This window comes from Tursiops truncatus, chromosome 2, assembly GCF_011762595.2.
Source record: "Tursiops truncatus isolate mTurTru1 chromosome 2, mTurTru1.mat.Y, whole genome shotgun sequence".
Lineage (NCBI taxonomy): Eukaryota > Metazoa > Chordata > Mammalia > Artiodactyla > Delphinidae > Tursiops > Tursiops truncatus.
In genome coordinates this window covers 99,870,945-99,893,910 of record NC_047035.1, presented here as the reverse complement: position 1 = coordinate 99,893,910, position 22,966 = coordinate 99,870,945, and the positions used below count along the sequence as shown (strand labels likewise).

At 50.2% G+C, this 22,966-nt stretch overlaps 1 long non-coding RNA gene across 4 annotated transcripts in view; it reads right to left on the bottom strand.

The window, feature by feature from the left end:
- LOC109552055 (uncharacterized) overlaps window positions 1-22,966 on the bottom strand; it is a 30,335-nt gene that overhangs the window by 1,578 nt on the left and 5,791 nt on the right. For 2 of the 4 annotated variants that reach the window (XR_012330132.1, XR_012330133.1), the window contains exons 2-3: window positions 22,757-22,901; window positions 1-9,990 (exon numbers count right to left, since the gene is read on the bottom strand). The exon at window positions 1-9,990 is cut by the window's left edge and continues 1,578 nt beyond it. This is a non-coding gene — a long non-coding RNA (uncharacterized lncRNA). The remainder of the gene's footprint in view (window positions 9,991-22,756; window positions 22,902-22,966) is intronic. The other 2 variants (XR_012330135.1, XR_012330134.1) reach the window with 2 other exon arrangements.

Genomic DNA, 22,966 nt, shown 5'->3' with positions numbered 1-22,966 from the left:
TTAAGTTTATTTGCTTTGGGCTGGAGTCATATCAACTCTGTGTGGTAACAGTGGTTATCTTGACTGATCCGAAGCACTAATTGGCAGCAATATGTCTTTGATGAATAAAACTCAAAGGACAAATTATTATTCAATAAATGTAGTTTGTTGGGTAGATAAAAGCTTTCGAAACATGGAATCCCTTGAGGAAAGAACTAAAAAGGATCTTTTGTGGTGAAAGGGGTGGGGACCTCCGATCTACACGAATGTCATACTTTCATTAAAGCACAGCACACACATTTTTCCATAGGCCTTTGATGCCAGATTTCTCAAAAGCGAATTTGACTTCACAGCATTTCTACAAATAATACATTGTTCATGCCAGCTTTTCCCAAAGTGTGGTTCACCAAACCCTGCTGATAGGTGTTCCTTGGGAGTTCATAGGAAAGGGTCCATGATCAAAAAGGTTTTGGGAAAAACTAGTTAAACAATGTTAAACCATTTATTATGGAATTTTTCAGAGCTCTCAATAGGTGACACGAACTGAGAATCTCCACGAGGGACACAGTGTGCGCCATTCCTGGCAGTTGGTCAGGGATCCATTTTTTTTTTGAGGCACGTTCTCAAGTAAGTGTTCCACAGAGCACACTTTGGAACCCATGAGTTTATGATGACAAAGATGACCCAAGAGCCCCCTGACAGCCATGAGGGTGGACAAAAATAAAGAGGAGAAAGATGGATGAAGAGACAGTGGAGGGTAGAAGGTGAGGCGCCAGCACCAGAGAGGGAGGGACGGACATACCAGCAATGGCAGCACTTCTGGAATCATCTCTCTGGTCCCTCTGCAGAATGGAGATGGAAGACAGGTACGAAACAGGGGTCGCTGACAGGCTGTGTTATCCCAGGGCCCTGGATTCAGAGGAATAGCTCAAGTGACTTGGGGAATTTTGCTTAATTGCTTAATTTGACTTCCAGCCCTCATCGTGTTTTCTCCTGTGAAAATAGCAGGAAGCAGGGAGTTTATGAGAAGTGTGTCAACAGCCTTCAGTGAAACCCACTTAATAGGATCCTACCTGACTCCTCATCTCTGCAGGCCCTCCGAGTTCCCTCTTCCTTCCTCCGGCACCTACGGGTAGACCCACACAAAGCCGCCTCTAGGCTTGCCCCAGAACAAATGACATGATTCCCAGTGTGCTGTTACAGTGTGGCTCTGACACACGTCCAGATACAGCATGAAAATTAGGTGACATCCAGATGTTTTCCCAAATGTGAAGACTCTAGAACAACTCAGAGAAGGCCAGTATGGAAAAGGAGAAGTGGTCTTGTGAAGGCTTCTCCAGGAAAATGCACAGACATGTGGCTAAATCTGCTTTCTGCAGCTCCTTTGCAAAGAGAGTAAATGGAACACCTAATCAGGAGCGAGGAGACAGTGCCTTGCAGGCAGCTGAGTGGGGAAGGAAGAGGGAGAGAAGGAAAAAGGAAAAGGATGCACTTTTAGCTCCTACAATATGCCAGGTCCTTCCACCCATGTTCTTTTATCTCATCCCCAGAGATTCCCAGTGAAGTAGATTTATTACCTCCATTTTACAAATGAGAAAACCAAGGCTCAGAAGATCCATGGATAATTAATTAATGATCTGTAGCCCAAAGTCCCACAAGCTCCCCCTATGCTCTGCTGCCTCTAGGAATTCAGAAGACCTGACTTGGTTTAAGGAAAGTGATTGCCCAGTCAAGAATTCAAACAGAAGACTCTGGAAGACACAGCTGAGAAACTGTGAGGAGGGCAGTTTCAGGAGGAAGCCGAGAGGTTCATCCCTGTTTCTTGCCCCCACCCCCCGTGTCAGGGGCAGAGAGTGTGAGGCAGTGACAAACCAGCAAGAAACCCAGGCTGACCCCTAAGGAGCTGGCCAGAGATGAGACCACTGGCCATCTGGGCTGTGATGCTTGAACCAGCACAGGCTCAACAGCAAGAACGTGGTGGCTGAATTCCTAAACCTGTGATTGGAAATGACTGAAAAGCTTCATCAGAATCTAGAAATGGTTTCCGTTTGTGCTTTCTAATTGTGTAGAACTTTGAACTTTGCATGCAAATTTCAAATCTCTTTTCTCTTTTTACTCATGTTAACAGTCCTGGGAGGTGAGGGGTGGATAAGCAAGTTATTAGTGTTTCCACTTGACAGATAAGGAAAGTAGGGCTCAGAGAAGTAGGGGGAAAGGCATCCTTTATGCCTGACAACTGGTGAATGACAATTCATTACTTTTCTACACTTCTTGATACGGTACAATATCTAATCTAGAAACACCCCTAAGATGAGCCATTCAGTGACTCGAATTGCAGTTAACATCTGTGGCAGAACGAGCACCCGAACTTGCGTTTCCTGGCACCAAGAGTCAGAGTACCCTTTCCTGCCATCCCATTTCTAGATTCAACATAAGAAGTCACCTTCCACAGATTTCCAAGGCTTTACACTCCAAAATGGCATCCAGTCTCTGGAAATACTTTCCGGTGTACTGAGGGATGGTCACCAAAAGTCACACTGACCAGGGTATGGTGACTTCACGCCCAAGCTATCTGCAACCCAGGAGGTGTCTGGAATTTACCGGGCGGTCTTCTGGAACCACAAGCAGTTGACTGTTTAGTAAATTAGCCACCAGTGTTAATGGGAAATTTAACACCAGTGCTTCTTCCCAGTGACCTCATTTGTTGAGTCAGACTTAATTCTATCACAACCCTCTGAGCTCAAGGATCCAAGTCACTGGATGGCGTGCTTCTGAGGCATTCTCAGACTGGATACTACACTTGATCGCCTTAAGGGACGGGAAAAAAATTCTATCATTCAACAGTTGCTGGGTTTCAATGACATATCTGTTTGGCTGCCCTGCCCCCTGCCTTTTTTTTTTTACACAGTGAACTCAGCCAGGTACTTTGGAATGCAGACATTAATTCATCATTAATTTTCAGATAATGTTGTCATCAAATATTGGTAAGGTTGAGTGATGCTGAAATATTATTCTGAGAAGAGCATTCTAAAATCTCTGCTAGGGACGAGCAGCCAATTTAGGGCAGTTGAACTTAGGGGCGCTGTGCTTTCTGCCTGTTACTGACACGGCTTCCATGCTGTGGGAATAGAAATGGGCTGATTATAAAATTCATTATTATGTTCCCCTGGTGACAGAGACAATGGGCATTTTAAGACAGGAGAATAGAGAGCTTTAGAGTTATCAAGTCACTGGTTAGGATAAGAAAAAGAAACAAGAAGGTCAGTTAAAATAAATAAGCCGTTTGGAGCCCACATCAGGCAAACAATTCCTTTTAATTAAGGAAGAAATTTAAAGCACGACAGAAGAGAAAGGGGGCTTAAAGACAATTTCTGTCAGTGTGAGGTATTTTCAGAAAAGAATTAGGGCAACTAAGGATTATTATTTTCTTAAGCTTTTGATTGAAATCTCAGACTTTTATCCGTTCTGCAGTTAGAAAATGAGAGACGAATGGCTCAACCTCCCTCTGGAAATAACCTGTAGCTGTTGAAATTCTTGGGGCAAAGTCAGTGGGAAGGAGGGAGCTGTTCAGCCAGCACACTGAGTAATCCTACTTCCTCCTCCTTAGCTTCATGTCTTGGCCACATGGCACATCAGATAATTTTTTTTTTTGGCCTTGCCACGTGTCTTGTGGATCTTAGTTCCCCGATCAGGGATTGAACCCAGGCCCTCGGCAGTGAAAGCACCGAGTCCTGAGCACTGGATCGCCAGGGAATTCCCAACATCAAATAACTTTTGACTCTGCACTTTCCCTCTAGAATTTTCTCCATCAAGGTTGCCTTCTCCCAGGGGGTTAACTCAAGCCTTCACCCCTGCAGGCATGAGTTTCGGGGACCGCTGTCTAAGGGACAGGGCTCTTGTCTCTCTGGCAGCAGAGTGAACTCCTCAGAGCAAAGACCATTCCTTGTCTTTACCAACAAACCCGCACATAGTGGGTGCCAGACTTGGCTCTCGAACCATACAGGTAGTTTAGCTTCCTGCCAGGTAAAAAGACCTCACTAAAGTCTCCAGCATTAAAAAAAATGAAAAATCTCTTTCTATTCTACCATTGGGGAAAAAATCTCTTGGCTGTGTAGGAGTGCTCTCTTAAGTCCCTACCGTGGAGTGTTACACACCATTGAAAAGAATAAGATCTCTATCTGCTCATGCAGAGGGATTTTCTTGGTGTATTTATTGTTCAGGGAGCAAAACAAGTGGCAGAGAATTGTACACTGTGTGAGGCAACTTTTGTAAAACAAACAGTGACAGAAAAGGAGTGACACCCTTTACGTGTGAATTTGTTTGAATGCACAAGGAGAAAAGGGCAAGTTTTTAATAACTGTTACCTTGGGTTACAGGCATAGGTAAAGGGACTGAGGGACGTAAGAAAACACGTTTTGGGGAAAGCACTTATAAACAAAGACAAGAAATGTACGTATTAGGGTAGTCATTACAGGTGTTCATACAGGGGTTAAAACGAAAAACAAAAACAACTTGGAGTTCAACCCTGGAGTTTCATTTTAGCAGATGCAAACCACTCTATATAAGATAAACAACAAGGTCCCACTGTAGAGCACGGGCAGCTATAGTCAGTATCCTGTGATAAATCATAATGGAGAAGAATAAGAAAAAGAGTGCATATATAGGTGTATAACTGAGTCACTCTGCTGCACACCAGAAACTAACACAGCATTGTAAATCCAACTTTACTTCAATTAAAAAAAATAAAAAAGACAAAAGAGAGGGCTTCTCTGGTGGCGCAGTGGTTGAGAGTCCGCCTGCGGATGCGGGGGACACGGGTTCGTGCCCCAGTCCGGGAGGATCCCACATGCCGCGGAGCGGCTGGGCCCGTGAGCCATGGCCGCTGAGCCTGCGTGTCCGGAGCCTGTGCTCCACAACGGGAGAGGCCACAACAGTGAGAGGCCCGCATACCGCAAAAACAAACAAAAAAAAAGACAAAAGAGAGTCACTGTGGTACAACCACACATTGCAATTCCTCCTGCACATAGATGAACACAGAGAGAAGCGGGGGCAGAGCCCTCGGGTGGTGGTGAGACAGGTTTTCCCCTCCTCCCCCTGCTCCTCTCCCCTCCCCCCAACCCTCCTTCTGCTCTTCCTCCCCTCCCTCACCTCCTCCAGGAAACTTGGCCGGGCTGTGGTATGGCTTGCTCTTTGCCCAGGGTCTGTCACACCACCAGAGAGCCGGTGAGCCTCCAGAGAGGGCAGGTCTGGGTCTTCCTCCTGCTTCTACCCCTCCCAGGATCTGGTGAGATAAGTGACTTACCCAAGGTCACAAAACCTGCCACCCACCAAAACAGGCCTAGCCCCCAGGTCCCCCAACTCCAAGTGTGTTCTTTCTCTCCTGCATCAAGTGGCTGGAGGAAACGAATGTGGACAGATTTTTGGGCTGCTCTGACATCCCTGCCCAGGGAATCCAAGTGAGCTGAGGGCCGGGTATGTCTGTCTGATACAAGGGAAGGCGCCCACCAGCTCCCACCATCCCAGGGGGGCCGGTTACAGGCAGCTCACTGTGTCAGCGAGTCTTCACTTTGCTGCCCGAAGGAGCCCCCTGATCCAGAGGCAGGTAAAAGCCCCGCTGGCACCCGCGTCGGCCTGGGGATCACTTTTAGTGCCCGCACTCTTGCCAAATGTGCTGTTTTCTGCCTTTACCATACGCTGGGCCGACTGGGGCCGGCGCCTAGGCTCTGCGGGCCTGGGTGCTCCCTGCCTCTGGGCCTCCCTCGCATCCCCACCTCCAAGCACCCCTCCAGCCCACCCTGGCCTCTGCGGGCGAGCGCTCCAAGGGGCTGCGGGGGCCCAGCGGAAGCACAGCCTCCAGGCCCACGCAGGCGCGGAGTGCCGGGAGATGCCGGCCTGGTCTAGGGTGGGGGCCTGTGCCCGCATCCGATCCCTGCCCCCCAACACCCCATCGTTGCCCATGTTCTCATCTCAGAATGTCACCATTTCCATCTGCTTGCATAAGCCAGGAACTCGGGGCTCCACCTTAACACCTCCTTCTCCTTCATCTCCAGGGGAACTAATTGCCGAATTCTGTCCATTTCATCTCCTAAACATCCCTGGCGCTCATCCCTGCCCAATGTGCTCTCGTCTCCTGGCTGGACCACTGCAGGGTCTCCTACTGGGCGCCTTCTTCCCTTTTGCCTCCCTCCAGACTAACCGAATGGGGATGTCTGGAGGTGAGGCCAGGGTATGGGTCCTTCTCAAACTTCTCCATGCTTCTTACACATCTGGGGCTACAAATCACCACTCCAGGCCACTCTGCACAGCAGCCAAGATAATTGTTCTGAAACACCTATTTGATCTCTCACTCCCCTCTTTACAACCCCTCACAGGCTTCCCAGATGGCTCCTCTGATCAAGACAGCACTCCCTCCACAGCCCACTCATCCAGGCTCACCACTGCCACCCCCGATGTCTCTGGAAGTCCTCCCCTCACCCTGGCCTTCCTCCAGCCCTTCTCATCCTCCACACTCCCTTTGGCCAGAATCAGCACATGGTCTTCCCCTCCTGGGAGCATCTCCTTCTGCATCCCACTCTCACAAGCTCTCGGGGAACTCTTCTCTCTTCCTTCTTCACACTTCCCTGTTTGCAGTTATACATTCCTAAGCATGACTATTTGATTAATGTCTCCCTTTCCCCACCACGAAGGCAGAACTATGTCCGAATTTGTCATTGTCACAGCACACGCTAATCATTCAGGAATATTCGGTGGATTGAGGGACTAGATAATTACAACACGCATTCAGGTGAAGGCAGTGATGGTGGATACACAACTGGGAAGATCACAACCCCAAACTGAAGGAGGAGGCATCTTACTGAGAGAGAAAGGACTCACTGGACTTTTTCTGGCCAGGGCACTGGGGCAGGAGGAGGCTGCTCTGCATAGCGGGTGCGAACAAGGCTGTGGAACAGGTAATCCATAGGAAGTAGCAAATGGGAGATACGACTGGAAAGATGAGCTGTGACTGGATCACACAGAGCCTTGAGCTCCAGGCTAAGGGGTGTGGGCTTGATGCTGTGGGCCACGGGGAATCCTTGAACACTAAGTTTAGCGTGGAGAGGCCTTCACTAGTATTTCCAGCACGAGGGCGGTATACAAGCATGTCATCGCGGGAAGAGATCTGAGCTCATGCAAGCCCAGCCCTTTCATTTAGGAGGTGAGAAAGTTGAGGCCCAGAGAGGGAAAGTAATTTCCTCAAGGGCACACAGCTGACTCCCAGTGCAGTGCTTTTTCAAAAGGAAAAGAAGGACCATCTCAATTACATCAGTCTAATTTCAGCCCCTTATTAATTTTTTACATTGCTTCCACCGATCAACCTCCTTTTCTTTGCCAATTATTAGACAATATATTTGTTCATAAAAGTATTCCTCCTGGCTAGGGACTTCCCCGTTGGTGCAGTGGTTAAGAATATGCCTGCCAATGCAGGGGATGTGGGTTCGATCCCTGGTCCAGGAAGATCCCACATGCCGTGGAGCAACTAAGCCCGTGAGCCACAACTACTGAGCCTGCACTCTAGAACCCGCGAGCCACAACTTCTGAAGCCTATGCGCCTAGAGCCTGTGCTTTGCAACAAGAGAAGACACCGCAATGAGAAGCTTGCGCACCGCAATGAAGAGTAGCCCCCGCCCACCGCAACTAGAGAAAGCCTGAGTGCAGCAACGAAGACCCAACACAGCCAAAAATAAATAAATAAATAAATTTATTTAAAAAAAAAAAGTATTCCTCCTGGCTCCTGCTCTGTTGGCCATAGCTGCTTAGACGGCCTGCCTTCTGGGACTAACACTGCCACTTACATACCTTGGGTCATTCCCTCCCCTCTTGTGGACCTTTAGTTTCTAGCTTGCACTGTTAACTGCAGACTTCCCAGAGAGAGTCAATATAGGAAAAGTCCTCTGCTAGGCCAGTCATAATGGAGATGAATGTTCAAAGGCCCTGTGGCACCCTCAAGCTGATAACTTTGTCCAGCAGCTAGGCCCAGAAATGACCATGAAGACACTTTCCAAGACCTGACAATAATTCCCTGGTGAGCCTAGCTGGGCCTTTCTAACATTATTTTTAACACCTGCCCTCAGATGTTTTGAAGGGGCAAATGGAGGTGTCAGGCATGAACAAGAACTCTGTGTGTAGAGTGAGGCTCTGAGGGAGCTGCTGGTGAGCCCTGAGGCTACACAAGGATCTAAAAAGGAAGAGAAAACGTACACAAACTGCAGCTGGTCATCATTCCTCTTCTAAACCCTATTACATCATATCTCCCCAAGGACTGACTCTGTTCCTCCTTAAAGAACTGGTGAATCATTCTTTTTTTCTAAAAGCAGTTCCTTCTACAAATGAAGGAATCCCCATGGCAACGATTTTATGTCATTGGACCCCTAAGAAGGAAGTAGAGTGGGAGCTCTTTGCCTCTGCCCAGGATCTGAGGCCTCTCGTTTACATAAGTCTGAGAGACAAAGGAATTGGCCTAACCTTCAGCCTTCGGCTGAGGTAGAAGCTAAGAGGAGTCTCTGAAAGAAAACAATAAGCAGGGCTATCAGAGCGGTCCACAAGCATCTGAGGAAGACGCGGAAAGCGCAGAGGAGGGTGTGCTGTTCTGCAGTCTTCGGGGGGGAGAGCCCAGACCATCTGCTATCCTGGGGGCGGCTGCGGGGGGGCTGCCGCCCTGGCCTCTTCCCAAGTTGTGCTGGGGAGACCGCCTTCCCTCTCCTTCCTCCTCCCCACACCCCACCCCTTTTTTCCCTGTGCCAGAAAGAATCCCCTTCCCTCTCGACAGAATGGGAAAAGAATGAAAAGAACCACCTCTGGTCGGACTTGGCCTGTAACACTCCTCTTACAGAGAAGAAGCGGGGCTCGGTGCCCTCCTGCAGGCCAGCAGGGATGAGTGGAGCGCGTGTGAGCGATCCCGCTGCAGTGGTGACTGCCTGGAAGCATCCAGCTCTCTGCAGAGTAGTCTCTCTCTTTCTCATACCCACAGGGCATTCTGCTGGAATGACTCGGACCCATTTACAGCTGCAGGGACTTCTGTGGGGCCCCTATCCTTGTGTAGGCTCAGGGCTCACCAGCAGCTCCCTCAGAGCCTCATTCTACACACAGAGTTCTCGCTCATGCCTGACACCTCCATTTGCCTCTTCAAAACATCTGAGGGCAAGTGGCCAAGGTGGGGTTCACCTCCTGACTCAGGGACCGTCAGCACCTCCACCCAGCCCCAGGCCCACCCTGGACCTCCAAGGCACAGAGAGACAAAAGTCCTGGGGAGCAGAAGGGCTGAGTCTCACCCAGCTGGAGACCACGGTGCTTTCTCCATTGGCTAGGGGACCTCTCCTGCCTCCTGAGCCCTGGGATGCTTCTGTCTCTGTCTCTTTCTCTCCTGTTTGGCTCAGAGCCTTAATCTTCACACCACCCACCTCAGTGTCCCATTCAGGCCCACCCTACTTACCATGTCCAGGACTCCAGAACTTTCTCCTCACCTGGGAACTGTCACCCGCCATCGCTTTATGACTTCGCATTGGGAACAGTGAAACAAAATGACCTGGTGATAGGCTGTTTGGGACATGGGCCTCCCTGGCCCCCTCCTGCAGGCTTCCCAGTCACAGCGCCACCGCCTGCCACCTTAGCCAGTGCCAGCTGCTTCCCTCTCCCTCAGGACAGAGCCTCACCCACGGCCAGGTGGTCTACCTGGGGGGCTGGCTTTGCCCGTCCTGGGGTCTCTGGGGAGGGGAGGAAGGGGAGTAGGAGGGGGGGAAACGTGACCATCCCCAAGAGAGGGATAAAAGCCAGCAGCTCCCTCTACCTCTTTCCTGCCGGGAGCCCCCAGGCAGCAGACCCTAGACGCTCTGGGTCGATGGCCCTGCCCAGGCACGCAGGGCAGGCGGGCAGGTGGGTTCGGCTTCTTTCCAGTTCTTCTAAATGCGAATCACGTGTGCTTGGGCTTTGGCGTCTGTTCCTGCGTTTGTTCCTCGCGGCCCACTGCTCACCATCCTAAAGAAAAAGAGACACGAGACACCCTTACTCACCGTTGCCTCCACTTCAGGCTCTAAGGTTGCTGCCCTTCCTCCTCCGGTTATCTGACGTTTCCCCGCAGGCCCGTGTTTGTTGCCGGGAAAGAGACTGAGAAGAGGAGATCCCGTCCTCAAGTCCCAGCAACTATTGCCGGGAAAAGGATAAACCCCTCAGGCAGGGTGTCTTCCTTCGGCTGAGGCTGCCTTTATTTCTGGGTCGGGGGTTTAACAGTAAAGGTTTTCAACTGGTAAATGTCCTTTGGGTGAAGCTTGCCCCAGATTACAATATAGATAGTTGTTCGTATGTCACCCCAAATCCCATGGAGACGGGACTCTTCCCTCAGGCTGAGCACAGCTCTCTGGCAGTAGAACGCCCCTCCCCCGCTACAAGTCGTTTGAAGGCCCTCGCCCCACCCCCCCTTCACAGCGCCTTAGGGGCCCCAGCGATTAACCCCATGCCTGGCAGAGTGGGGTTAGCACGGACCTGATGGGCCCAGGCAGCCTGGGGCGAGGAGCGGGTCTGGTCCTAGCTGCACTAGTGGGGGCAGATCCCGGCCCTGCCTGCTTCCCACCTGGCTAGGCTCCACCCTGAACTTCCTCCTCAGTAGGACAGGGCTAGTACTGCCCGCCTCAGGGACTGCTCTGAGGATCACAGACTGTGTATATAAAATTAGAACAACAAATGACAATTTGACAAATCCTTCCCATAAAGGTTTTTCTAGAGAAGCTCTTAGGTGTGGAGTTGAAAGGAAGAGATGTCCAAGGAAGAGATTCTTCAGTCAACAGACTTTTGAGCAACTCTGTGCTAGATGCTGGGGCACCTAGGGGTGCCTGGGAACAGGGGAACAACGACGGAGGGGCAGGGAAGGAGGTGAGCTGAAATGGGTGGGCACAAGCTGGACAGGCAGAATCCAGAGGGGCCAGATGAGCCGCCAGGGTTGTGGCTGCCCAGCCAGCATCTTTCGCGACCCGGGCAGTAGGAAGTCATGGAGAGCAGCATCTTTTCTGCCCTCTGGTGGGGACGGAGTTGGGGCAGAAGGGCCATGCGGAGGACGTGGGCTCAGCCCCTGTGTCTGCCAGAACGGTGGCTCTGACTTCAAGGCAAGGAGGGAAAAGACTTAGAGGGAAAAGATTCCCCATTAGCCTTGGGAGATAGAAAGGGGACCTGAGCAAAGGGCTGGAGCTGGTTCCCTGGAGCAGAGAGGAGTGAGAGCAGGCAGCACGCCCAGAAACATCTCAGTGTGGCCTGAACAAGGCAAGACTGGATTGAGAGCACCCTGGCATGGCAGGAGAGCGGTGGACAAGCTTGCAGTGGCGCTGTCAGGCCCAGAAAGGCTGGCAGGCTTTGGACTTGCTGTTGAGCAGAAGCCTCTTCTGGGATGTAAGTTCATGCCCTTCCACACAGTGAGCCTGGAGGGCTTTTCCTGCCTCCAAATGAAATGAAGTCATATCTTCGACAATCAAGAACTTCCACATTGACCCTAAGTTCCTTTTTAAAAAGATGCTACAATTCAAATGTCCATCAATGGCTGAATGGATAAATCAAATATGGTATATCCATACAACGGTGTATTACTCAGCCATTAAAAGGAACGAAGTACTGACATACGCTGTGACACGGATGAATCTTGGAAATCTTAGTGAAATCAACCTGACACAAAAGTTCACATACTCTATGATTCCATTTATAGGAAATGTCCAGGATAGGTAACTCCATAGAGACAGAAAGCAGACTGGTGCTTGCCAGGGCTGGGGGGAGGGGGAAAGGTAGTGACCGCGGAATGGGTAGGGGTTTTCATTCGTGGGGATGAAAACGTTTTGAAACTTGATAAGGGTGGTAGTTGTACAACCCTGTGAATGTAACAAATGCCACTGGACTGTACACTTTAAAGTGGTTCATTCTGTGATTTTATGTTATGTGAAATTTGCCTCCATTTTTTAAAAAATTGCAGATGAAAGAAGAGAAATGAAATGTTGTCATGGATGCTCTGATGCTGTCAGGGCCCACCTCAGGGAGTGACACCTGACTTACTCCCCTCCCTGCCTGCTGGGATGCTGCCACAGACAGGCCTGGGTTGTCAGCCCCCCGCAGGACATGCCCCCCCATTACACTCCCCCTTCCAGGGGCCCCACCAATGCCTAACTTGCACGGGGGTATAAAGTTCTGACCCTCTCTGCCCCTTTACTCCTCTGAGCGCCCAGCTTCAGAGTGCCCAAAGGTCCGCTGAAACACACCCCAGCTCAACTCCTCCCTCTGCCCATGCCTGCCCCCTTCCCAGATGCACATCCCAAGAATTCCCGCTAACATGCCCCCACCCCCCACCAGCCCTCTCCCTCCAGAGCCAACCTCCTCTCTGGGTTGGCTTCTTGGGGACCCACTGCAGCAGACTCCTGTACGGGAAAGCGTTACCTAGCCACGCAAATCAGCAGGGCGACAGTCTGGACCACTCGGTGACCCGAGGCCAGACCATACCCTTTGTGGTCATGTAGGACAAGACTGTGTGAGTCTAGGTGCCGCTGGTGTTTCTGGTTTTTTTTGTTTTGTTTTGTTTTTTGCGGTGCGCGGGCCTCTCACTGTTGTGGCCTCTCCCGTTGCGGAGCACAGGCCCCGGACGCGCAGGCTCAGCGGCCATGGCTCACGGGCCCAGCCGCTCCGCGGCATGTGGGATCTTCCCGGACCGGGGCACGAACCCGTGTCCCCTGCATCGGCAGGCGGACTCTCAACCACTGCACCACCAGGGAAGCCCGGTGTTTCTGTTTCTATCATCTGAGGAGCAGGATTGCAGAGCGGGCCTGTCTTGGCATTTTGGTTTCACAGTTGCTTTGGGACCCCTGCCAGGACAGGGCCCCTGACTGGGAGAACTTTGGAAAGACATTCACCCAACCATCCTGATCCCCCAGGTTACTTGTTTCCAAGCCTTTTAAAAATAGAAGTGTGAAAACCACATAATTGCCAAGAAGCCTTGGGGTTCTGTGCTTCTGCGGCCACGGTCCTGTTGGAACGCAGCCTTGGGATGCAGGAACAAGTCCCTGTTCCCCTGCCTGTGACTCAGGCGGCGCAGGCACACTTGGAACGTCGTCGGGTGTCAGGCCACGAGGCCCGACGGGGCAGCGGTCACCGGGCAAGCCGAGCCTGCCCTGTAATCACTCAGGGCGGTGGAGGTGCCGGAACAGCCTTCCGCCACCCTGGCCTCTCCTTCAAACCCTGGGCTGTGAGCAAAAGGGATTCTTGCCCAGTAAAGGAGGTGGAGATGGGAGATGGGGAGTCTGGGAACTCAGGCAGGTCATGAAGTCACATCCTTAAAATTTCTGCCACTTATCTTCAAAAAGAAAATATCAGAACTGCCTATTTCACCAGGTCCAAGCAGTTTTCTTTAACAAGTATTTTAAGAGCCTGGAATAAAGCAGGATAACATATCAAGAATTTACTTAAATGCGGCAACTTGAAATGTGTGATATTTTGCAGAATTGGGGCTGAGGTTTACTTTGGTGGAAATGATGAGGGCGGAGTGGGCTGAGCCTGAGCGAATGATGGTGTATAAAAGATATCACCGCATCGGAGAACGAGCAGGCTTTTCCAGAACGAAAAAGTGTTCCATTTCCATGCAGTAACTGATAAGCTAGCGATAAACCATTTCCCCTTCTTCATTAACGATCCCAAAGGGGCTTTCCTGCCTGAGATTTAACTTGCCTAAACTTCTACAAGCCCCCTGGGGCAATAAAACCGTTTAGTTTAAAAGGTGTAATTCAGATTTCATTTTACTAATTTGCTGAGACCTCCCCCACTTAAGTGAGATAGTTAAGTAGTTGGTAAAACACTACACCAATTATTTAAAATATTAATACATTGGTGATTTTGAAAATAATGTAGCATAGCATGTGATGTTAATTTGGATAAGTGGTTGGGTCAGTTTTGTGCATGAAATGCAATTCCAGCACCAGGCCCTTTGCCCGTGGCCGTGGATTTGGAGGCTCACACTATGGGATGTTGCCCAAGTCACTACTAGCACACACGGATATCGTGCCCAGCTCCTTGTCAAGGATAAACTGTAGTGTCTGCCAGGAGGATGGTGGAGACCAAACATGCTGTTTGCCTCCCCGGCACCATCCCTCTGGGGGTTTGGACCTGATTCGCTTCTGGGGGGGATCGGGAAGGTGTGCAGCCTGATTTAAAACCAAACCTTGAGCCCTTTTAAAGAACAATAAAACATATTTTACATGAAAAAAAATTTTTTTTTGCTCCTTTTTGCAGGCCACTGGGGATATATTTCCTGGACTTGTGATTTGGAGGTAGCCTTTTTCTTCCTCTTTTCGTGGTTCCTACTGGAAGCATCCAGGCTGAGCTGACATTTTCACACCTTGAAAATGACTTTCCCATTGTCCTATAGTTCTAATTAGGGATGTGTACTCAGGTTTCTCCTTGGCTTTGAAAAATGCTTTAAAAAATCAGAAAGCCTCTGATTTGAGGAAAAACTGAGAAGTTTTCTTGGTGACTTTTGAGAAAAATAGGCTCTTCCACTGCTAGAGAGTAGTGTCAGGACATGTGACCTGTGCAGCCACACGGGGCCCGGTGCCCAGAAGGGCCCTACACTTGGTTTAATACTCAGCTGTCACCTGGACAAACCTTGAGGACATTATGCTCAGTGGAAGAAGCCAGTCACAAAAGGTCAAATACTGCATGATTCCACTTATATGAGGCGCATAGAGGAGTCAAATTCATAGAGACAGAAAATAGAATGGTGGCTGTCAGGCGCTGGGAGGACAGGTAATGGGGAGCTATTGTTTAAGGGAAACAGTTTCCAATTGGAAAGATGGAAGAGTTCTGAAGATGGATGATGGTGATAGTTGCACGGCAGTGTGAATGTACTTAATGCCACTGAACTGTATACTCAAAAAGGGTTATAATGGCAAATTTTATGTTATACAGATGTTACCACGGTAAAAACAAAATAGAATTCTGCTGCTGCTGCCTTGAAATTGTTATTTTTTTAACAAAGGGTCCTACATTTTTGTTTTGCACTGGGCCTTGTAAATTACCTGGCCAACTGAGCAGTGTTTCAGGAACTTTAATGGATACAAGTCTCCTGGGATCAGAAGATACAGGTTCTGAGTCATTCTCTGGGGCGAGGCCCAAGATTCTGCCTTTCCAAGACGCTCCCAGGGGCTGCTGATGCCGTGGTTTGTGGACCACACTTTGTAGCGAGGATATAGAGCAGTGAGACCTGGTTCAGGTCCTAGAAAAGTTCCGGGCATAGTTCCTAAGGAACTTAGTCATTTTGAGGAGGGCATGACTTTCTCGGTCCTTTGGGCAGCCACCGGATACACTGAAATTTGAACAAAACCTTCTGCGGCTCCCCCTACATTAAGCAGTAAACTCACCAAGTCTGTCCTCTGGGGTTCCTTTTCTAGCTGGGTTAATGGTATCTCTGTTACACTTCCAACTCAAATCTGCTTCTTTTCCTGCCTCTGGTACAACAGAGAACTGGCCCCAAAGGTGAGTCACGATGCCACGTCGGCCTCAGCAAACCTGCAGCTCCTTGCATCTTCTGCAGGCCCCCAACCCTCACAGACCAGGCCTTCGTAAGCACCCATGGCCCTGGGGCTTGGCTTGGACTAGGGGCCTCTTGCTCTACTCTATCACCCTCTCCAGCTCTAGGGACACTGAAGCCACTCTCTGGTGCTTTGTTTCCCTAGACCCCCTGATTAGTATAGCCTGTGCCCTTCAAACCCTGAGTCAGAGTTGGACTAGCAACTTTTTTCTTCCTACTTCAAGATTTCATGACTCATTGAAATCGTAAGGGTTTGCATGCTAGTATAATGGAGGGCATCTGTGGGGAATCTCCATAATTGATCCCTGCCCCACTCCTGCTGTCGAGACCAAGAAGAACCCAGGCTGGTGTCAAGTTACCAGTAGGTGCCATGGTAAGAGCACTGGACATCAGGACCTCCAGAGATGGCAAGAGTCTCCAGCAGAACTGCAGTTGGGAGGAGCCCCAGCTGAGCCTAACCCTGGGTTCTGGGCATAGCTACGTCTGATGAATTTGTGGGCTGGCAGCCCCTGGGACCCATAGCATTTACCATTTGTGTGAGGTTAGCAAGGAAGCAAGAAGACGTGTGTTTGGGTGAAGGTGCCTGGGAGCAGAGATGGGAGAAGCAGCGAGTGAAAGAACAGTGTAAGAACAGTTCCTGTCCCTCGGAACTAAGTCTCTGTGGGGCGTAGAGCACAAGTAGAGGGTGGCTCCCTCTGGATTCAAACCCTACGTGCAGGGTAGTTCGGGGGATATTGTTATTCTGCACAAGTGACTCCGGGCTGAGTGGCGATCAGGATGGGATTTAATGTTCCTCCAAAGCCTGGTCAGCATCTGGGGGCCTAAGCAGAGAGGTCTCCTTTGAAGGCGATGACACAGCTGTAATAACGTCTCCCTCCCTCGTCTCCCTGTCTCGCAGTGCCAGCAAAAATGTGGGCTGGTGAAGGGAGGCCAGAGAGGATCACTGCCAAAATGGGTAAAATTAAAAGGTGAGCCTCCAGCTCTTTCTTATTTTGCTAGCAGGAGAATTGCTGGGCTCGGAACAGAGACCTGGAACTGTAATAAGGAAGAGCAGCACTTTATCTCAGAAAAGATCGGTTTAATTTGCATTTGGCTTTGGAATACAGGGAATAATTCTCTTCTGAAAAGATTAATCTTCCCCACTTTGCTCCTCTTTAGCTTTCTGAATGAACTTGACTCCTTGAATGTGCCCCAGCCAGATGGGTGGAGTCAGGAAAATGGGCGTGAGGGTGGCGGTCATGGGGGAGATCGGTTGGACGTTAGCATCTTTCCAAGAATGTTCCACCCAAGCACAGGATAGGTGTAGACTGGGTCTGTGCAATGTCCCCCCTATCAAAAAGAATCCCCTAGGAGGTTCTTCATAAACTCAATTCATGAATTTCGAGCCGTCGCCTTTGAATTACTGGAACAAGGATCAGACTCTTTGGTTAAAAAGACAGGTCATTGGGGCTTCCCTGGTGGCGCAGTGGTTGAGAGTCTGCCTGCCGATGCAGGGGACACGGGTTCGTGCCCTGGGCCGGGAAGATCCCACATGCCGCGGAGCGGCTGGGCCCGTGAGCCATGGCCGCTGGGCCTGCGCGTCCGGAGCCTGTGCTCCGCAACGGGAGAGGCCACAACAGTGAGAGTCCCGCGTACCGCAAAAAAAAAAAAAAGACAGGTCATGTCTGGGCTACGGCACCGTGGACTAGGAAGGCCAAGGGGAGGGGGAGATGCTGGTCGTTATGATAAGCCTGGCAGAAGAAGAGTATCCATAAATTTAGACCAAGAGGCACTAAATCCTTCCAAGTGATGATAATTATTGTACAAGCATCGAGAGGCAGTCTTCTCAACGGTTGGCTGAGCAGACCCTCCCATGGAAATCCGCTTCTCCCCTAGGCAAAGTGTCCCCTTTTGGCCTTGATGCCAGGCGGGCCTCAGCAGCGCTTTGCCTGTTCACAGGCATGGTTCCCATCACCCTGGCCCACAGCCCTCAAAACTCTCTGTCTTGCCTGTGACTTCCCAGACTGTCACCCTTCACAAGCTCATGTTCTGTAGCTCTGGCAACCAGTTTTGTGCGTGGAAGGAGAGATGGTGGTCGGTGTTATGGGCTGAATTGTGTCCCCCATAAGTTCCTATGTTGGAGCCCTAACTGCCAGTCCCTCAGAGTGTGACTGTTTGGAGATTGGGCCTTTAAAGAGGTAATGAAGCTAAAATTAGGTCATTAGGGCAGGTCCTAATTAACGACTGGGGTCCCTGTAAGAAGAGAGGAAGACACAACCCAGGGAAGACCAGGTGAGAACACCGGGGCAGCTTGGCCATCTACAAGCCAAGGAGCAGAGCCTCAGAAGAAACAACCCACCACACCTGGCTTTCAGACTTCTAGCCTCCAGAGTTGTGGAAGAATACACTTCTGTTTTTCAGCCTTGCAGCCTGGGATACTTTGTTCTGGCAACCTTGGCAAACTAACACAGTGGGGGAAGTAATGAAATAGATACAGAAGAGGTTTCCAGAACCCCTGAGAGGGCCGAGGCTGAGGACACGTAGGACGGGTTGGCCTGTAGGAAGAAGACAGGCCACTGGGGGGTAGAAGTGGGGGTCATCTGACACCCGAGGGCAGATGTGGGAACGGGAGGAGGACCAACCTGGAAGGCAAAACAGGGATTCCAGGGCCATAAGTAGAGGGGAGGGCTGACGGAGGGACATGCCTGCCCTCTCCACCCACCAACATCTTGATGTACTGCCCCTCCGTTCCAAAGGGGCTGGATCTACGACTACAGGAACATGAGGGAACAGCCAAAAGTACATGAGACCCATTTCCTAAGACGTGAAACACAAGCCAAGGTTCTGTTTGTTCTCTGACAATGTAAACATCACACATTTTTATTAAGAGAGAAAATAAAAAGCCAAGAATCCACATGAGCCTCTCTAGAGAGAATCTCGTCACCGCCACGACCGAGGAATCTGGCCTTCACCGGCATCTTAGCCCCGCTGACCGTCAGACGGTTGCCCAGACAGACGGCCACGTCCAGGGGCTGCATTAGGACTTGGGTGAGGGCCCTTTTCACTCTCTAAATAACATTCAAAGTTATATTTTACGACTGTGTTGGTATAAAGATGAAGATGTTAACATTGTATACTAAAACGTTTTCTTCAGCCTAAAAGTTTATTTCTGCCTTCTGATTCTACAAGAAATGGAAATATTCCCATGGGCCCCTATGGTACAGGGGGCCTCCTGGGCCTCATGGGGGAGTGGGCCCTGGTCCTGGTGTGAGCCGTCCTACAGCCCAGAGGCCACACAGGCTGGGCAGGAGGGTGGGGGTCCCTGGGAGATGGAAAAGCAGACTTGGCTCTGAGCAGAATGGGGGCAGGGAGCAAGGCCAGCAAGTCACTGGCCCCTGTTTGGCCCCCAGGGAAGGGGAGCGGGTAGGACCTGCAGGGATGGCACCTTTTTAAAAAAAAATAAATTTATTTATGTTATCTTATTTATCTATTTTTGGCTGCACTGGGTCTTTGTTGCTGTGCCAGCTTTCTCTAGTTGCGGCGAGCGGGGGCTACTCCTTGTTGCGGTGCGCGGGCTTCTCATTGCGGTGGCTTCTCTTGCTGTGGAGCGTGGGCTCTAGGCACGTGGCCTTCAGTAGTTGTGGCATGAGGGCTCAGTAGTTGTGGCTCGTGGGCTTAGTTGTTCCCTGGCATGTAGGATCTTCCTGGACCAGGGCTCGAACCCGTGTCCCCTGCATTGGCAGGCGGATTCTTAACCACTGAGCCACCAGGGAAGCCCAGGGATGGCGTCTTGATGCTGCCTTGCTTGCCCTCCTCACCCAGGGGTCTCAGATCTCCCTTCGCCAGGGGCCAGAGCTGGCACGGAGCCTGGGGTCTGGCTGAAAGCTGGGTCAGGTGGCCTGGGGTGGGGTGCGGGGGACGCCCCATGGTTGTAGCCTGGCAGGCATGCCCTGCATCTTATCCAGCTTCCTCCACAATCCCCAGCAGAGTGCTGGCCTGTGGATGCCTGAAGTTCTTTTTGATTAATTGTTTGCCACTGTTTGCAGCCCGTGTGACGAGAACCTAAATCAGCCCCCTAACTGAACCCTCTGCCCAATGGTCATAGCAATTTCTAGCGGCAGGGGGCGCTCCAGCGCTGGTCGTGAAAGGTCGGCCGGGCCAGGTGCTCGAGCCTCCGGCTTGGTGACCAGAGAAGGGCAGGAGCTCTGGGAACACTGGTAGGGGAGGAAAAGGCCAGAAGGTTGGGAAGCTGGGAGATACCTTGGCACTAAGGCAGCCCCGACAGAGGCAGCTTAGGTCTAGAAAGAGCCCCTGTGGGAAGGAGAAGTCCAGTTCAAAAAGTAAATCAAATGTGAAGAATAATTCATCAAACCCGCCCCACCTCCACCTCTGAAGAGCCCTTTCCTGTCTCATGATCTCCCTCCCCAGACTTCTTCCTGCTTCTTCCCTGAAGGGCAAGGAGAACAGCTCTGTTTCGGTGTAGGAATATACATGTTCAGGTTATGAGTGACTGGGGTGAAGACCCAAGCTAACCTCCCCTCTGAAGGCCATGAGTCCAGAGAGCCCCTCTGATCACATCTTTGTCTAAAAACAAACATGGAGGAAACAGAAGGATATGATTGTCTTTCACAGAGTGCCAGTGGGGCCCCTCTGAGGAGAGCACAAGGGCACCCCACCCCCATTTTTTAAAAAAATATTTATTTATTTTGGTTGCGCCGAGTCTTAGTTGTGACACACGGGATCTTTGTTGCAGCATGAGGACTCTTAGTTGCGGCACGCATGCGAGATCTAGTTCCCTGAACGGGGATCGAACCCAGGTCCCCTGCATTGGGAGGGCAGAGTCTTACATGCTGGACCACCAGGGAAGTTTCCCCAAGGATGCTATTGTAATGAAAACAAACGTGGCCCTTTCAGCAGTTGAGGACAAACAGGAGATGAGACCAGTCGGGGCAGATGAAGAGAAATCAAAGCAGCACATGTAGGAAGCACAGAGCAAAAACAGGCAGAACATGTACTGCAACAGCCTTTACCATACTGTACATGCTGACAAGCTTCTAACGATGCCCTGGGCCTTCAACAAGTGCTAAGATATCGGCATCTGTTTTTGAAAGCCCAGTAGAGAGTCCCACAGTTAGTATGGGTCACAGAAAGCGGGGTGATGAGGGAGAAGTGCGGGTGAGCACCTTGCCTCTGCAGCCTGGGCCTAGACCTGTCTTTCCCCAATTTCCTCACAGTTCACACAGCCAGAATATGAAGCCCAGACAAGTTAAGTAACTTGCTCAGTGTCACATGGCAAATTGGCAAAAAAAAAAAAAAAAATCTGGATTGAAAGACCCAAGTAACAGGACTCCCAGTCCAGTGCTCTTTGTTTAGTTCTCACTGGGCCATTCAGTCGATGACTAATTACTGAGAACTCACTATCTGTTAGGCTCTACTCTGGTCTTGGCCTCCTGAGTGGTTTCTCAGGTGTTTGGTTCTTATCGCATTTTTATCATCTTTCACCAACATCCAGTCCACACACCACATCTGTGGTTAGGCCATGCCTTCAGTGGGCTCTGGGCATCCTGTCTCCAGACCTCCCCTCTCGTGTGTGGGGCTCTCGGGAGGGGCAGAAAGCAGCCCAACATTAGCCTGGCCCCAAACTGCCCCTCTCAGGGGCCTTCACTCTCCGTGTCTAAAGGAGACCAACATTGACAGCTGCACAATGGGCCAAGTTAAATGACTCCTGCAAATAGTTTGATGTGTCTTGGATCATTTCTGATCATAATATTGAACCTTTGTTAGTGCTAAGGACTGTTCACACATTATATTATTTAAACCTTCCAACAAGCCTCTCCATTGAATAGCCCATTTTGCAGATGAGAAACTGAGGCTTGAAAAAGATTAAGTAGAATGAGGGAGAAGGGTCAAATCTGCCTTACAGAATTCCAAATGTAACGTGACTACCCCTCCCTCCAAGAGGTGTGGCTTAATTCCTCTGTCCTTGAGTGTGGGCTGGATTTAGTGACTGGCTTCTAAGGAATAAAACATGGAAAGGGAAAATAGTAACTTTGCAGTGGAGGAAACTGGCAGACACCACCTTACGCAAGTGATACAGGCGACATCGCCAGCGATAAGTCATGTCGAGAGCAGATACCCCCCACATGATATGATAAGGGCACTTCACCCCTGTGGTGTTCTTCCCCCAAATCCATAACCTGGCGTGAGGAAAGGCCAGAAAAAGTTATAAGTCGAGCTACAGTCCCTGCCCTGTACTCTTCAAAGTGTCAAAGTCAAGAGAACACAAGGAAAAATTGAGAAATAGTCACAGACTGGACACAGCTAAATGCAACATGGTATCATGGATTGGATCCTAGAACAGAAAAAGGACATTAGTAGGAAACACGGTAAAACCTGAATGAAGTCTAGTTTTAGTTCCTAGTAATGTACCACTGTTAATTTCTTAGTTTTAATACGTGTACCTCATTATGTAAGATATTAGAGGAAGCGGGGTAAAGGATACAAGGGAACTTTCTATACTGTATTTGGAACTCTTCTGTAAACCTAAAATTATTGAAAAGAAAAAGTTAAACAAAAAAAGATTAAGCCCAAGGTCACAAACCAAGCCAGGATTCAGATCCAGACCCCTGATTCTCTGAAGCTTTTGATCTTAAATAACACCCTTGGTTATGTCTGCAAATAATGTCACCTGCTGTTCATTGAGTGTTGTGTTCTAGGCACTTTTACATATGTTATCCCCCCAATACGTCATTCCTTGTTTCACAGGCATTTTCTCTGTTTTTCTCCTCCCATGGGTGGTATACTCTTCAAAGGACAGAGTCTTTTCATTCAGAGTGGTGGTCCTCAAATCCAGATTCAAAGGTTAACAAGTTCACAGGCACATAGACACACCTCACCCACACTCACACTCACACAGCCTAGCACTAACCCATGTGCACCTAGGATGGCATATCTTCCTTCTCTTGTTTCTAGTGAGTGGGGGACAGTCCTGCTTCCCAATCGAAGATACAAATAGGGACATACTTCCTCCCCAGAGAGACTTCAGTTCCTTGGAAACAAATAATCCCAACTCTGGGTATCACTCCAGCCAATAGCGACCTGACTGGCCTGTTAAGTGAAGGGTCTGCCACTAGCCCGTCATGTTACCCCCAGTCCCCAGATGGGACCTTTTCTTTGTGGGGGGCTTCTAGTGAACATTTCGTTAAATCGATGACCCACCTCTTGTTCAAACCAACTGGTTGCTGGAAGTTCTGCATTTGTTGTTATCAGATCCAACAGGAGGAACAACGGAGGTCGCTGGCTGGAGGGCAGATCAAGTCTAAGGCCGGGATTCGCTCTCTCAGCAGGAGAGAGGAGAGGAGACCTGCGATTTGGAATAGAGAGCTCTCTGTGGACCCCGGGTATTTCTGGGGAGCTCCCCACTGAGAA